General features: G+C 43.7%; 1 protein-coding gene across 2 annotated transcripts in view; it reads right to left on the bottom strand.

Moving 5' to 3' along the window:
* The window catches only part of LMNTD1 (lamin tail domain containing 1), a 2,112,860-nt gene that overhangs the window by 947,829 nt on the left and 1,149,792 nt on the right, over positions 1-15,239 (bottom strand). The gene's annotated exons all lie outside the window — the stretch shown is intronic.

Below are 15,239 nucleotides of genomic sequence, written 5' to 3'. Positions count from 1 at the left end.
TCAGTGCCAATTACTTATTTATTTATTTAAAAAAAATGTATTAGTGCATTTGGAAGAACATTGTCAACCTTTTACACTACAAATTATTCATAATACAAAACACATTAAAAGCAGATAATTCGCATTATGAGACACTTTAAAATAATCGAACATTCAATTTGTTACTTCATCTCAAAACCCAACAAAACAAATCATTCTTAATAGTAGACACATTAAAAGTAAAACATTCAATTCTTTACTTCATTTCACATCTTTTGCTTGAAATTGTTAAATAGAAGAGTCCAAGATATGATTCATTTAATTGAAATGTTCGTCCTGACCAATGCCCGTTGCCAAGTATGGTGAGCGGCCGAGGCGATCGCCAGTCATTCTGCGGCCACAATCACAGCCCAAAATTGACCCGATGACACTAACCTAAAATTCCTGTTACCTTTCTCATATTCCCCTTCTAGTGCACCACAGTTGGTAAGAATATGCCTTTGCGTCTCGACATGGTTCATACATAATCTACACGTCTGGCATTCCCATGGTATTCCAGCCATGGCCCTGTGTTTTCAAACACTGGAAGGAAGTTTAATCGCAAGGCAAGTATGAATCTAGTCAGAGCAAGGGTACGTCATTTAATAGAGTAGCTCCTCTGAGAGTAAAAAATAATGCCCTGCTGAGCACATTCTGCATATTGGCGGAAATTGGCTAGATGATTATCTGCTTGCGACATGATGGCGGCTTGAGGCAATGATGATTTTTTGTCCTCTTGGCCACAAGCTCTTTGGCTTTAACCAGTGTCCTTCTGCTTTCTTGCATTTAATTTAATACATGGTCCTTTGCTGCAAGGCCAATTATAGATGATATTCCCTTTGTTATCATCATGCATGCCATATGCCACACTCCTGGGTGAGTTTTTCTATGGGGCCCCAACCACTCCACGACATCTGCTTTCGGTGCATTCTCAGTGCTCTCTCCACTCCACCACAGGGCACAATTGTCTGGTGTCACCTTTTCGCATTGGGAAATAAGTTGGACTGGCCTAGAACATGTGTCTGGCAGTACTTCTCTAATACTTTTAATACTTTTTTGGTGCTTAAATTGTGTTCTTGCTGGGTCACAGACAAGAAGACTTGCACTTCTAGTTTTTTGGTGTTAATGTTTGTTTGGAAAGGCCAGTGCACTAATGCATTTTTGTGCATTTTCGTTTTGTAGTGTATATATATGTTTATTCCTGATGAAGACGTTTACCAAGCCCCCTTTATACGTCGAAACCGGTCAAAAAATTGGGAATGTGATCGCGGACTATATCTATCCGATCCACTCCACTAGTTGATCACATATGTTAGAATTTTAGTGATCCTGTACATTGAATGTACTCTATAAAATGAGATTGGTACTTATGACCATTAGTAGGTCCTACCACATATTTAGTGTATTTGGGTAGAATTGTATAAGTTAGTTTATGGACGAATGGAGCTGAATGTGGATGAATGGGTGAATGATTCATTGTCTGTTTTACAAATTGTATGTTCCTAATGGTTTGTTTTCCTGCAATGTAAACAAAAGTTTAAGTGCTGATTAATTCATGATTAACTCATTTTTACAAATGATGTATCAAGTTTAATAAAACATAATTTTTGATACTTTATTAAAAAACTAAGATCCTCTGGACACATTTTTTCTGTATAAATATGTGGCGTTATGAAAAGTGCATGACAGTTTTTATGTTTTGCACTCCAACCAGTATGTCCCTGTTGCTAACGTTTTTTCAATGAATTTCTAAGATTTGTATTAGAGAAGGTTAACCATAACTGTACTTAACAAAGTTGATTTCAGTAAATTGTCTAGGTTTTAATGCTATACACTAACAGACCCACAGTGCCAATGGTCATGATTATGGCTAATCCCAGTAGACAATCTACCTGTGGGATGGCCCTTGGCAATTCCATGGGCAGCTACAGGAGACTAAAAGTGCCCAGTAGGAATGGCATGCAGCAAGGACCAGTGAACACTGCGATTGGGCACTGCCTTTGTCCATGCCCCAGGCAACTTAAAGATAACCACTGTGCCCACTGCACATGTCTTGTGGCCATGCCCAGTAAATAGTGGACCAAAGGATTGCCTTCGACCATGCCCTTCAAACATCCAAACGATGCAAATGGGCAAGTCCTTCAGACGTACCCAGTGAGCACTTTACTCAGAGCTGTGTCATGACCCTGGCACATCAAATAGACCAAAGTCTCCGTTGCCCCAACACTTTGCCACCCATATCATGTCCTTCGTCCCTTACACAGGCACATCAATGACACCAGATCAACGAGTAATCCCAGTAAAGAGCCCAATGCAAATGCTTGATCGTCAAATCCTGATCTAGATCTGTGGACCTAACTGAGGTCCGCTGATTATGAGTTAAAACCATGCACCATAACTTCAAATCCACTCCAAGGGTGTGGACCAAGGGGGCTGCTGCATGCGCTAATATTGCACAAATAAATCATTTTAACATAGAATCCGCACAGACCCAGATGAAGCCCAGGGGTCATGATGGCGGCTGGTTCAAAAGTGTTTACTCGATCTGTGTTCAACTAAATTCAAATTAAAAGCATGTTTATTTCACATAATGTCCATAAAAAATCAGCCACAAGATATTTCATTTACAGTGGTTGCCGGGTAAACAAGTTCCTGCTTTAAGCAATGGAAGTACACAAAGGGCCTCATTCCGAGTATGGAGATAATCATGGCGCTATTAGCGCCATGACTACCTCCAAAACCGATACCGATTCCGCCCTCATTCAATGGGGACTTACCGGTCTATTCCGAATTTTGTGGGACCGGTAAGTTCCCATTGAAAAAGCCATTCCCCATTCCCATTTGAGCCCCCATAGGGCTCAATGGGAAGGCGCTAATTAATAACGGTACTGCAAATTGCGGTACCGTTATTAGCTCTAAAGTCCCTTAACGGGTCCCGTCCTTAACGGCTGGTAAAACCAGGCGTTAAGGAAGGGACCCGCTAAGGGAACTCGGAATAGGGCGCAAAGGGATTACCGGCATCGGTGTCCTTACCAGTGCCCGGTATCCCTTTGCGCCCAACTCTTAATGAGGCCCAAACTCTTCTTAACTGTGGATGCTAATTACAAAATAAAGGACATATATGGAACTCATTTCGAGTTTGGTGGTATCTCGGCAGTCATACCACTGAGATACCACTGACTGATATTATTGCTTATCACCACTTTGTCCGGCGGTATTACCACTGGCGGTATTACCTCCAGCAGTAATATCCACCAGATTATAAGTGGTGGTTTGGTGGTGTAAATCCTCCTTTTGTGGAGTCCACAGGGAATTTCTGGTGGAATTACCTCCGGAGGAAATACCGAGTACTAATTCTGCCGATTATTGGAGGAAAAGTGGAGGATCTACCTTCAGCCTGAAGCTGGAGGAAGCTCCTCCTCTTAACTTCCAAAAATCAGCGGAATTACCACTTAGTAATTCCGCCAAAAATTGTAAAAAAAATTAGGAGTAACGGACTTACCTCCACTTTTTCCTCACACCGCCAAACTTGAGGCCCACAGACTTGTAGATTGGTTATCAGTACCCCATGAACCTTATTTGTGATAAGGTCAATATAATAAGCCATACCATCAGAAGGGACAATTGGAACATATCATACATTTTAATACTTAAACATAGAACATTGCCAGGTGCCATCACATTCATCACGAATAAAGATGGCCTTCATGAGTATCTTTACATTGCCAGAGTCTTGGGTGGAAGAACCAATCCTCATGGCTCATAGAACAAACATTTATTTCATTGCTCTTGGCAACGGAATTTTGTAAACTTGGGGATGCAATTCACTGCACAGGGATTGGTTCTCACTCTGACAAATCCTGGTCAGAACATCTCAGATTTTAAAATTAACTAATTATTTATCCGTTTCACTCCCAGTTCTCTATTTTCAATTGCATTAAGGGTTGCATTGCTAACACTGAACCTTTATTTTAAAAATGCATTTTCAATTGTATCAGCAGATTTTTGGCATCTGGAGGTGGGGGAGTGCCTGGCGTGTTCCAACCCCCCATATGTGTACCCAGTTGGGTGGTTAAAGAAGGCATGCAGTCTGGTCTGAAGGTGTGTCTGGACCACAGCTCTCGTGACATCTGTTCATCAGTGCTCCTCCTGGGCTCTCCATTGTGGATTTGGTCAGTGGTTTTCCTTGAAACTGTGAGTGGCAGACCTGTTTTCAGCTAAGGGCTGCCCTTAATGGGAAATGGGTAAGGGGCACAAACATCTCAAAATGCGCCCAGCTGGAAAGTCATGCTTTTCTGGGCGGGTGCAGCCTGACCTTTGGTAATCCTGAAGCATTTCCTATGGATCAAATGTGGGCCTATGTATTCAGGGTCCGAGTCCTGAGCCAATCGGAAAGCTAAAGCTTTATTATAGTGGTCTGAACAGCCAATCAGAGGCCATCTAGAAAAGGCTTGAGGCTCATAAGAGACCTAGCTCACTTCCTGCTTACTTGCTTAAATGTGTGTATGATTGGCCGTGGAAGGAGGAGCAGGGCAGGCTCACAATATGTGGGTTTGTTGCAGTTTTCGGGAGCTTTTGGTGAGGTTACCAGGGGTGGACTGGCCTGTAGGGAACTCTGGAGAGTTCCCGTTGGGCCTCTGCACGCTCGGCCTCTTTTATGTGGTAACCTATTTCATTTCCACATTTTCTCATAGGTACAAGTTTGGGCTTGCTGAAAATGTGTAATATGGGGCCACTTTGAAAATTATTTCCATGTCCTCTTTTGGTTCCCAATCCACCCCTGGAGGTTAGTAGAGTTTTACAGGAATCGTAAAGGAGACATTTAGTTGTTTGTGCTTTTTTAGGGTTTCTTGATCACAGTATTATCCCTTGTCTGTTTGTGCATGCATGGTATGCTCCCCACTCTTAACTTCAATTTTTTACACTTCCTCGTTTAGGAAATTTGCTTTAAAAAGTCTGAAAGGTCCTTGTTGTATGTTTCCCTGTTCCTTGTTCCCCTTTGTTTTTGTAACCCAAAACAGTTCAAAACAATTAATGTTCCTGTTGTATGTTTCCTAGTTTTCCTTTTCACTTTCAATCACCCAAAAAATGAAAATGCAAAAAAAAATTCCTCACACCTTTCCTTTTCTCTGCTTGTTTTGTGTGATTGATTGATATTTTATTTCTATGTCGCTCGTACACAAGTGTTTCAGAGCGCGATAAGGCAAGGGAGGGGAACAGGGGAGAACAAAACCGCGATCTTACTAGGCCCAGTGACATTGAGAACGCGCAAGTGAATGGGAGAGGGGGGAGGGGAAAAGTGCCTGAGAACTCCTCCTGTGCTCAGTCACCTTCCTTAGCCGTAGTGTCTGTGTTTTGGAACAATCCTTCACCTTTGCGTGAGTCTTACATGAATTCCTTTGTTTGTCTTTGTCACTGTATTTTCATTGCATATTGACCCCTAAAGTCACACATAGCAACATGTTGTTTCTTGCAGGGGGAGTGTAGGGTGGATTACTCCTCAACCTCTGTGTCAGAGGAGGTAGTCAGCAATAGACAGGAGCGGGGGACAGAGTGTGAGGAGAGGGAGACAGTGGCTAAGGGTGAAGTGGCAGTAGCTGTGGTGGAGACGACAGTGATTGTCGTGGAGATGACAGTGGCTAACAGCAATCTGGTGGAGCTTGTGTTAGCCGCTGAGTCACTGCAGGAGTTCCTCGAACGGAGGCTTGTATTTAGAGCTTGCCATTGGTGGGTAGGTGTAGGTATCCCAGCAGCAGCAGGAGAGAGTCGTGGCCCTAGAGGTGAAGGGGGAGGGGCAAGATATTGTCCCCCAGCAGATATCTTAGGAGGAGGGGACTGAAGCCACTGCACATTTGCTTGCTCAGGAGGTTGAGAGTGGGGCCACTGCAACTTTGCCTGCTCAAGGGGGACAGTGGGTGAAGGTTCGGGATTCATTTAAGATGGAAAAGGTGGGTCAGAAGTCAACGCCATCCCATCTCACCAGTCCGTTCATGGGTGTGTCAGTACTTCAGTTTACAGGAGGGTGAGTCTGTGACTAAATGACAACTTACCTGTAGGAGTACAGGAATGCGTAGTTCTTTTTACACTCTTACTCAGCCACATACTGCTACTAGGCCAGTAGTGCTCTCAGTAACAATAGTGAAACAGGCACAACCTGAATTGTATACCTCCCTCATCTCCTTAAGGTAGCATGGCCTAGGGTGGATCTATGTCTATATACTGCCCGTTGAAGGCCCCATACTAGAAAGGCTGAATTTATTGGTCCGATTTGGTGCGCCTTCAATGAGTGGGAAAGTGGCCGTTTTGGGGGTCTTACTCGCCCTGGGCCCTCCACCACCATCCCCACCCACTGCCCATCCCCTCCCACATTTGCAGGATTTACTTTTAATCATGGAGTTTCACCCCCGAAAATTCCTTTACCACCCGGTCGGTCACATAACACATGTCTACACACACAGGAACGCTTTCCTTCCTCTCTGCGCTGCTGTGAGCCCCAGCGTGCACTGGTGTACGGCGTGGGGCAGGGCTCGACCTTGAAGTTTCCCGCCTTTCAGTTCACGGTCTTCTGTGCCGGCGATCTTTAGATCGCGGACAATAGGCCATGAATTCCTAGGGAATGCTATTCCTCAAGAGGGTGCAAGCCAGCACAGAAGTATTCAAAACAACAAACATACAGTAAGCTCCAAAATAAAACTAATGCCCAATCACGTTTGTATACAAATATGACTTTTATTTACCCCCGAAAATTCCTTTACCACCCGGTCGGTCACATAACACATGTCTACACACACAGGAACGCTTTCCTTCCTCTCTGCGCTGCTGTGAGCCCCAGCGTGCACTGGTGTACGGCGTGGGGCAGGGCTCGACCTTGAAGTTTCCCGCCTTTCAGTTCACTGTCTTCTGTGCCCGCGATCTTTAGATCGCGGACAATAGGCCATGAATTCCTAGGGAATGCTATTCCTCAAGAGGGTGCAAGCCAGCACAGAAGTATTCAAAACAACAAACATACAGTAAGCTCCAAAATAAAACTAATGCCCAATCACGTTTGTATACAAATATGACTTTTATTTAAACTAAAAGGGCACTGTCACTTTATCGAACCCCAAGCAGCTTTATATTTATCTTTAGCCAAAGCGCTGCCACCAGCTAAGTGAAGCCGTACAGATAAAGGCATTGTGAACATGGGTTTCAGTACTTTTATAGATTTCAATCTTTATCTTGAATGGAGTTGACAGTAAGGCGTAACAACTGATACCGATTTATAATTCAATTTGTCTTCTTATGAAAACTCCCATCCCACAACGCCCTCACCCCTTCTCTGCCCCAGCAAGATAACCCTTGCGGGAAGGGGAGGATTCAATAGCAAAATAATAAACAGTGATAATCTTCCCAGTCTCTGAACCATTTCCATCTGATGGGGACAATAAATAGGACACACATATATCAGTATCACAATCCTTATCATCAATACAGAGCGGAACGCCATAATGGTGGCTAAAGATCAGAATCATTTTACAGGTTCTGTTAAAAAATTGTGCATATACCGTGAAGCTGATCGTCATCTTTATATTTCTGTTTTTATTCAAAGATCCCATCTGTTCCACTAACTTCCTCATATCTGTATACCACCCCAGAATATTCACGTTGTTAGATAACTTCCACTGCATTGCTTTTCTCCAAAACCCAACCAAACCGAAATGTATGAATTTAGCAATCAGTTTCCAAGGTAGCCTGCCTGTCTCACCTAGATGATGTTCTGGGACAACCAGTCTTTTGCCCTTGGTAGACTCAGGAGTAGCCGGCCCATTTTGCCTAGAAAGCGCAACGTAGGTAGCTGGCTTTTTCTTCCCACAGAGGATCGGGTGACGCACCAACATTAAAGATAAGCTCCTTCTGAGCTTAAGGTATGTATAAACACACCACTTGGTGGATATCTGCTGCAGGCACATCTTTCCATCCACACACTCTTGAATGCAGCTACTTCTATGACAAATTCAGTCTAGCTGGTCACATAACCATTTTGCACTGAAACACCAGACTTGCCTCAACACCTCTGCCATTAGAATACAGCGACAACCTATGTCAAATTTGGTCTAGCTGGGTTCATATCGAGTCTCCTGCACTAGCGCTCTGTCGTGACCATGCCCAGCAACCGCCCACGTTTCTGCCGTCTTGGGCTGCTTACTGGACCTTAGCCTGCTCTACTAAGTCCTAATCTTGGACAAATGCACACATGCCTCTTAAGCCTCCTCTTAGAACATTCCCATACCTGGACTTCGGTCCCCAAGGGTGTTCCTACCACAAATCACTTCGAGGCCATACAAATGGGAAAAGGTGCTATATAAAAGACTACTACAATACAATTTAAAGGAGCTGTATTTGGGGCGGCCACTGTTAGTACTGGGTATAGTGCTGATTTAGTCCCACAGATGCCGAGTTATGAAAGCAGATCAAACTTCCCAAAGTTTTTTTTTCTGATGGAACATGCTTGATAGACAAGAGCAAGGTGCTGCACCCAACATCCAGCTGGGAGATATTTCTGTATTGCATTTGGCTCTGGCTAGTGGCTCTTTGTGCGGCGGAGCGACTCAATGCAAGAAAGTCTCTCCTATACAATATAATGTAATCGTCTTTAAGCTATATAATCAATCTATGCAATTGAAATCCTTGCGCACGTCTAGGCCAGCCATCACCCATTGACCCTCAGACTGATTTGTACCCTCTGTCACCAGAACAAAACTGCAAATGGTTTGCCGCAGTACGATAAATACTGACTGATCCTTACCTACCATTTTGCTCATAATCAGCGCCAACCTGGATGCTAAGATCTTACCCAGGATTTGATTGTCATTGATAGTGACTTATGTGAGTCGTAAGCCTTGGCATCCCAGCCAGACTTCAATTTAGTACCACCACTACATCCCTGAGACCCCCTGGCAGGTATTGGAATGCCTCATTGTAAATCGCCAGGTGGGTCGGTGCTAGCAGGTTAATATACTTCTGATGAAATTCCACCAGCAAGCCCTCACACCCTGAAGTTGCACGTCCATTTAGCTTAGCTAAGGGCCAGCAGCACCATATCCTCTGACACCAATGTTGGGACTGCCACTTCACCTAACAACTCCACCACCTTGCTACGATCAACCCTCCCCTCTTGGGAATAGAGCTCCTCATAGTATTAAGAGAATGCCTGATTAATCCCATCCGGATCCCATATTAACCTGACCTTAGCGTCCTCTACGAGAAGAATACATTGGATCCTCTCTCCCTATTAACAAGCAAGGCAAGTGTCCTGCCTGCCTTAACCACATCTTCATGTTGTTGTAAAAGTGCCTACCCAATATCTCACCTGTGTGGATAAGTTCCACCTTACTGGCCATTGATTACTTTCCCAGCACAGCTTTACCTACAACATGCCTCTAACAGTTGCGTGTCCCTGTTTTAAGTCTAAACATTTGTTATTCAGAACTCGGCTCCCTCCACAGGAGGCCGAAATGCAGCTTTCGCGTGTAGTTTCCCTAATCGCCTCCTACAGAGAGGGTTTCTCTTTCACTTTGCCCTCTTTATTCTCAAATGCTATAGTTCCACTTCTAAAATGTTTCCTCTGTATGTGCACTGCCCAATAACGTCACCACCAGAGATTTTAGAATGGATTCGATATATCTACATTTAGTTTCCATTAATATAATTACTCTGGAGAATATTGGGGGTCGCAGATTTTCTGGTTTGTAGATCTTCGTGAGCATAGAGAATATATATAGAGTTGGATCGCTTGTTGGATGGTGCAGGTGTTCCTCAATACTGGTGGGAATTGACTTTATGACTTGTTCCAGAGTTATTTTGTACTCAATGGCATGGTCGGCACTAAGTTCTTAGTAATAATATGTGTTAAAGGTTCATCGGAATGCCTCCTTTCTGTATTTCTGTGTGCCGATGACCACAACAGTGCCACCTTTGTCAACTGGTTTTACTATAATTTCTTTGACTGAATGTGGTGTTCTGATTGCCTTTCATTCTTAGTAGATAAGGATCTGTTTAGGTATTGTTGCGGATGTCTGATCGCGCACGTGTTCTGAGACTTCACTATTAAATATCCATACCACTGGATTCTTAAGCACCATGTAAGCCGGGGCCCGCTGGCACTTTTCCAAATACCACCAACATTTCACTCTCTTCATAATGGCATTAGCTCATACGTCAACTGAGAAGAACAAGAAACATGCAAGCAGTATTTATCTTTACATTTATGGCTAGGGATAATCACATTTTCCTTTTTTAATCCTGCATATCCCTCGCCCTTGCCTTTGTTACCAACAACTTTCAACTTCTCACATGCCCTAATCTTGCAAACCTTCTGGAGTAGGCGTGGCAACCTAAAAATGACTTACCTGCATTACCCTAAATAGACACTGTAGGCATTTGAGGCGTATTTATCTGCCAGCATTGCCTGTGCATGTTCTGGAGCCCTTCATGCACCCAGCACTATTCAACCTCTAACCTATAATTCTTCCAAAATGGCGCTGAAAGCTAAATGCAATGCGTCTATTCAAAGCTGCCCAATACTGGAACTCGCTCCCTCCAACCTTAAGGGAAGACCTACCTTATCTACGCTTTAGATCCAACCTCATCCATTGGATCAAGGAACACAACATCTGACACTCTATCGCACTTTTGATTACATCACCTGCCCTCCATGTATATAAGGTATATAATTGTCTCATATTGTATATAATTGTCTCATATTGTTTCTCGCCATAATGTTTGTATAATGTATGACATTTCACAGCAATGTAACCCAAGCTGAACAACCCTCTTAATGCCATTTGCGCCCTGATACCCTCGGTCCGATGCGCATTATAAATATTAAAACAAACAAACATACTTATCTGTGCTGCATCTCTCTAGAAGATAGCCCATATATGGTGGACTGACATGCACACTACAAAGCATCTTCCTCTGCCCAACTCGCTCCCTGCATCTGAAACTGTCTTCCCTGCTTTTCACCCCTCCTACTTCAATCTTGCTTTTGCTCTCCTTCCCAGCAGAGTAAACTCTGCTTTCCCAGGCGTGGCAGCACAATACACCATGGACAAGGATCAGCACTTTGAAGCAGAACATAACACAACAATCAATGTACATTTCTTGTTTTGGTCTTGGCTTTGTGAATGTGTTCCATTCTAAAACATTTGTGTGCTATCATAATCTGTAGTAGGCTGTGTATTCAGTGCTATGACCATGGAATTATTCTTTGTATTTGTATTTATTTTATTTCTATAGCGCACCAGGCCTAGGGGCAACCGGGCGCATAACTTGGATACAACATGATGAAAGCATAACATGGCAGTATAAATGTTTTTACAGGAGAATTTCAAAATTTACGATCAGGAGAAATAGCAGTAAGAAGATAAGCAGAATGCATATACAAGAGTCTGTCAAAGTGCAAGTAGGGCAGTGAGCCAGTGTTAGATGTCTTGGGAGGACAGCCAGGCTTTGGTAAGGTGTTTGAATTTCAGGAAGGAGGGTTCTGCTCTCAGCTCATTAGGGAGTGAGTTCCAAAGTTTGGCTGCCAAGATGGGGAAGCTGGTTCCACCTGATTTTTGGAGATTGAACCGTGGGATGACAAGGCAGTTGGCTTGGGCCGATCTGCGAGGTCTAGTGGAGCTATGGAGGGCAAGTCTGTTCGCCAAGTAACAGGGAGCTTGGTTGTGAAGGCAAATTCATTTGGTATGAAATTGTTTCATGCAGTCTTCAATTTCCTTGCATTGATATTGTGCAGTTTCTGGCTGGGGCATAATGTTCGTCCCTTTGAGTGTACAGACTGTTCATCTCGAGTAAATGTGACAGAATGGCATTTGTTTAGGGCAGAATACCCAGGACCTTTTAGATTGTTTGTAAGAACATTATGCGGTTAATTCTGTTTCTGAAAGGGAGGGCTCCTAAACGCATCCCATTTCATGATGTCAAAAGCCTTATACACTCATGTACCTTTCCTGTGACCAGTCTCCTGACATATCCAGAAATTGCTCTGCCATTGTAGCAGGACAGGTTCAAAGGCCACATGTGAATTCTTGACAGCTGCAGGAACACAAAACCCAAACAGGCAGACTTGCCATTTTATCTTTTATCCCTCTGATCAAAGAATAATAATAGTGTTCGCTAGTCAGATAGGTGGCACATTAAATTGTAAATAAAAGGCCATGGGCCTCATTACGAGTCCGGCGGTAAAACCGCCTGGTTACCGCCGGACTCGTCTTACCATTCCGCCTCCGTGATTCCCGGAATTACCGGGGCATTACAACCCCGGTTTTCTGGGAATCACGGAGGCGGAATGGTGTTAATCCCCATTCCCATCGAGTCCGATAGGAATGGGGATCATGGAAACACCGGCAGCATCTCGTAATGCTGCCGGTCTTTCCTCCTCCGCCTGCAGGCGGGCGGTGTTAAACCCGCCAGGTCAGACCTGGCGGGAACATCACCTCCCACCTGCAGGAGTCGGGATCAGGCGGTCCGGAAACAACGGTGGCGGCGGGTTTACCGCCACCGCTATTTCCGGACCGCCTGAGTTATAATGAGGCCCCATGTCTGGTTATGACATGCTGGCTACTAAAGTCGCACAATGATACAGCTTGTGAATAGTGCACCAGCCATGGTAAGGCTAATCTCTTTTAGCTGTGTGGACTGGATGTCCCCACAACAGCCATGCGAGACAATGCCCAGGAAGCTGCTTCTTTGATCCCCCTGAGGAAGGCCAACACCTTCCTTCCATGGCACAGCAATACTCCCCGCAAGGTCCCCTGGGAGTCAGCACTTCTAAGGCAGTCTTAAAATAACAAAGCCACTCCAACACCAAGGTGCTATCACTGGGGTCCTTTTGAAGTCAGCAGGTGTGGGAAGGGATAGAGTTAGAGGAGCCAGGGGAGAGGTGTAGGCTGAAAGAGGGATTCTACAATCTTGGTTTCTGATAGGGCTTTCTATAGGCAAAACATTCTGCATATGATGCCAGAAGGCAAAAACACACTTATTACAGCTCCTTGGATTGGACCCCTGGCATCAGGCGTGCATTGGACCTAGTCTCTGTAGCATCTTGCCTTCATAAAGACAGGAAATCCTGTCCTTAGTTGAAGATGAGGACTTTTGAAAAGTCCTCTGCTATGGAGGTTAAGCAAGAGAGCTTGAAGGCAGAGGAAAGCTTTGCTCATAACTTCCCCCAAAAACAGTGCGGGTGACAAAGTTGTTCAACCAAGGCTTGCATGTGCACTGGAACCAGGATCCTGATCACCTGAAGTGCAGGCCCCCTCGTAGGTGCCAGATGCTTTCTGGACTGGAAGTTATGTAATGTTATGGGATTTATACCGAACACCGCTGCCATTTGCATGGCCTCCAGGCACTCTGACTGATCTGCAAATAAGAGAAGGTGTGGGCTTATTTAGTAGAAGGAATTTGAGAGTGCAAGAAGGATTTTGCTGTAGTGTTGGTAGTTGCATTTCAGAAAAGCCTGTGACTGTGTGTGGTTTTCCATCTAGTTGGCATGGGTTGGTGGGGGTTCAAGTGCTTGAGTCCATATTGGTCTTCTCGCCCACACAAACAAATGTGGCAGCCCAATTCACAAAGGGCATCTGAATGAGTGCCTAGATGCACTCATTCACATGCCCTTTCCCACTCCTTTGCTCATTTGTGCAAATAAGAGGGCATTTGTGGGTAATTTAAAGGGCCTCCCAAATTCACAAATGGGATGCACTTTATAATGTCCAGAAGCCAGGGTCTGCCCCTGCGCCTGTTTAGAACAGGCACATGCACAAATCATGGCAGGGCCATTTCTGACTCTGTCATGATTTGATTTTGAAGCGGCTGTCATACTAGCAATTCCATCCTCCAAACAGGGATTCATTTAACCATGTAAAGATCTTTTTAACACAATTGCAGTTGAGGAACTGGAGGGATTTTTCGAATTTATGAACAATTTACACCATCAAATCAAATTCACAACTAAAATTAGCTATACATCCATTCACTTTCTTTGCGTGGAAGTTTGCATTAAAGAAGGAGTCTTAAATACAATGTTTTTTCTAAGTTAACTGACAGAAAAAGTTTGTTAATGGCCACTATTTTCCATCCAAAAAGAATGATTGAGAGCAGTCCTCTGAGCCAATTTCAAAGGGTCAGAAGAATTATCTCAAATGATGCTGATTCTCAGGAGAAATCTACAGAACTGAGACAGCGATTTCTTGAAAGAAATTCTGATGTACAAGTGATTGAAGGAATTGTAAGTAAAGTTGAGCCTCAGGATCTCTATTCTAGCCGAAGCCTGTCAGGAGTGCTCCTGAACTGGTGTATGTTACTACATACTCTCGCAAAGTATACAAATCAAAATGATAATCAAACAGCAATGGGATATATTAAACTTAGATCCCACATTGTCTCGATCATTCCCATCGTTTCCCACATTGACATATAGAAAATGTCAGTCATTGAGAAGTTATCTTGTGAAAGCTGACTACGTGACTCAGGAACAAATGCAGACTACACAGGTAGGTATGGTTCCATGTAGAAACTGTCAACACTGTGGAAGTGTTATTCAGGGAAATTCAATCAATCACCCCTATAGTGGAAAGAAAATCCTGCTCCATCATTCTGCAACATGGGACATAATGAATGTGATATATGGGTTGTGGTGCCTGGCATTTACTATTTACGATTGACGACGTGAAAAGCCAAAACAAGGCGGACAGAACATAAATCAAAATTACACACAGAAAATGAGAACTCTCCAGTGACTGTCCACTTTGTAAAACATTGGCATATGATTGCCCAGATGTAAGTTGTCATCCTGGAGGTAGTGAACAGACCTAGAAGAGGAGGTGACGTTAACATCCTGCTCCATCAGAAAGAAATTCATTGGATTGGGAAATTGGATGCTATGTCCCTGAAGAGGATGAATTTAGATTGGGACCTCACATGCTATTTGTGAGTTGGTGGTCTTCAAATCTTCAAATTTGATGTACTACTCGTTTGGTAGGTATTGCGATTGCAATTAATGCACAAATAGGCAGTCTTGAACATATCTCATATTTCATGAAATGTCCATATGTTAATTAAATGCTTGCAGTTGAACTAATAAGTACATTATAATTAGCCATCTTGCTTATGTACACAAATTCCCATACATATAAGTTACCTTTCAAGTGGAAAATGGTTAATGTATGACAAGGACCTTCTCTGAC

This window comes from Ambystoma mexicanum, chromosome 12 (genome assembly GCF_040938575.1).
Source record: "Ambystoma mexicanum isolate Mex_15411 chromosome 12, UKY_AmexF1_1, whole genome shotgun sequence".
Lineage (NCBI taxonomy): Eukaryota > Metazoa > Chordata > Amphibia > Caudata > Ambystomatidae > Ambystoma > Ambystoma mexicanum.
Note: the sequence above shows the minus strand (reverse complement) of the source record. Positions and strands in the feature narration are given on the sequence as shown.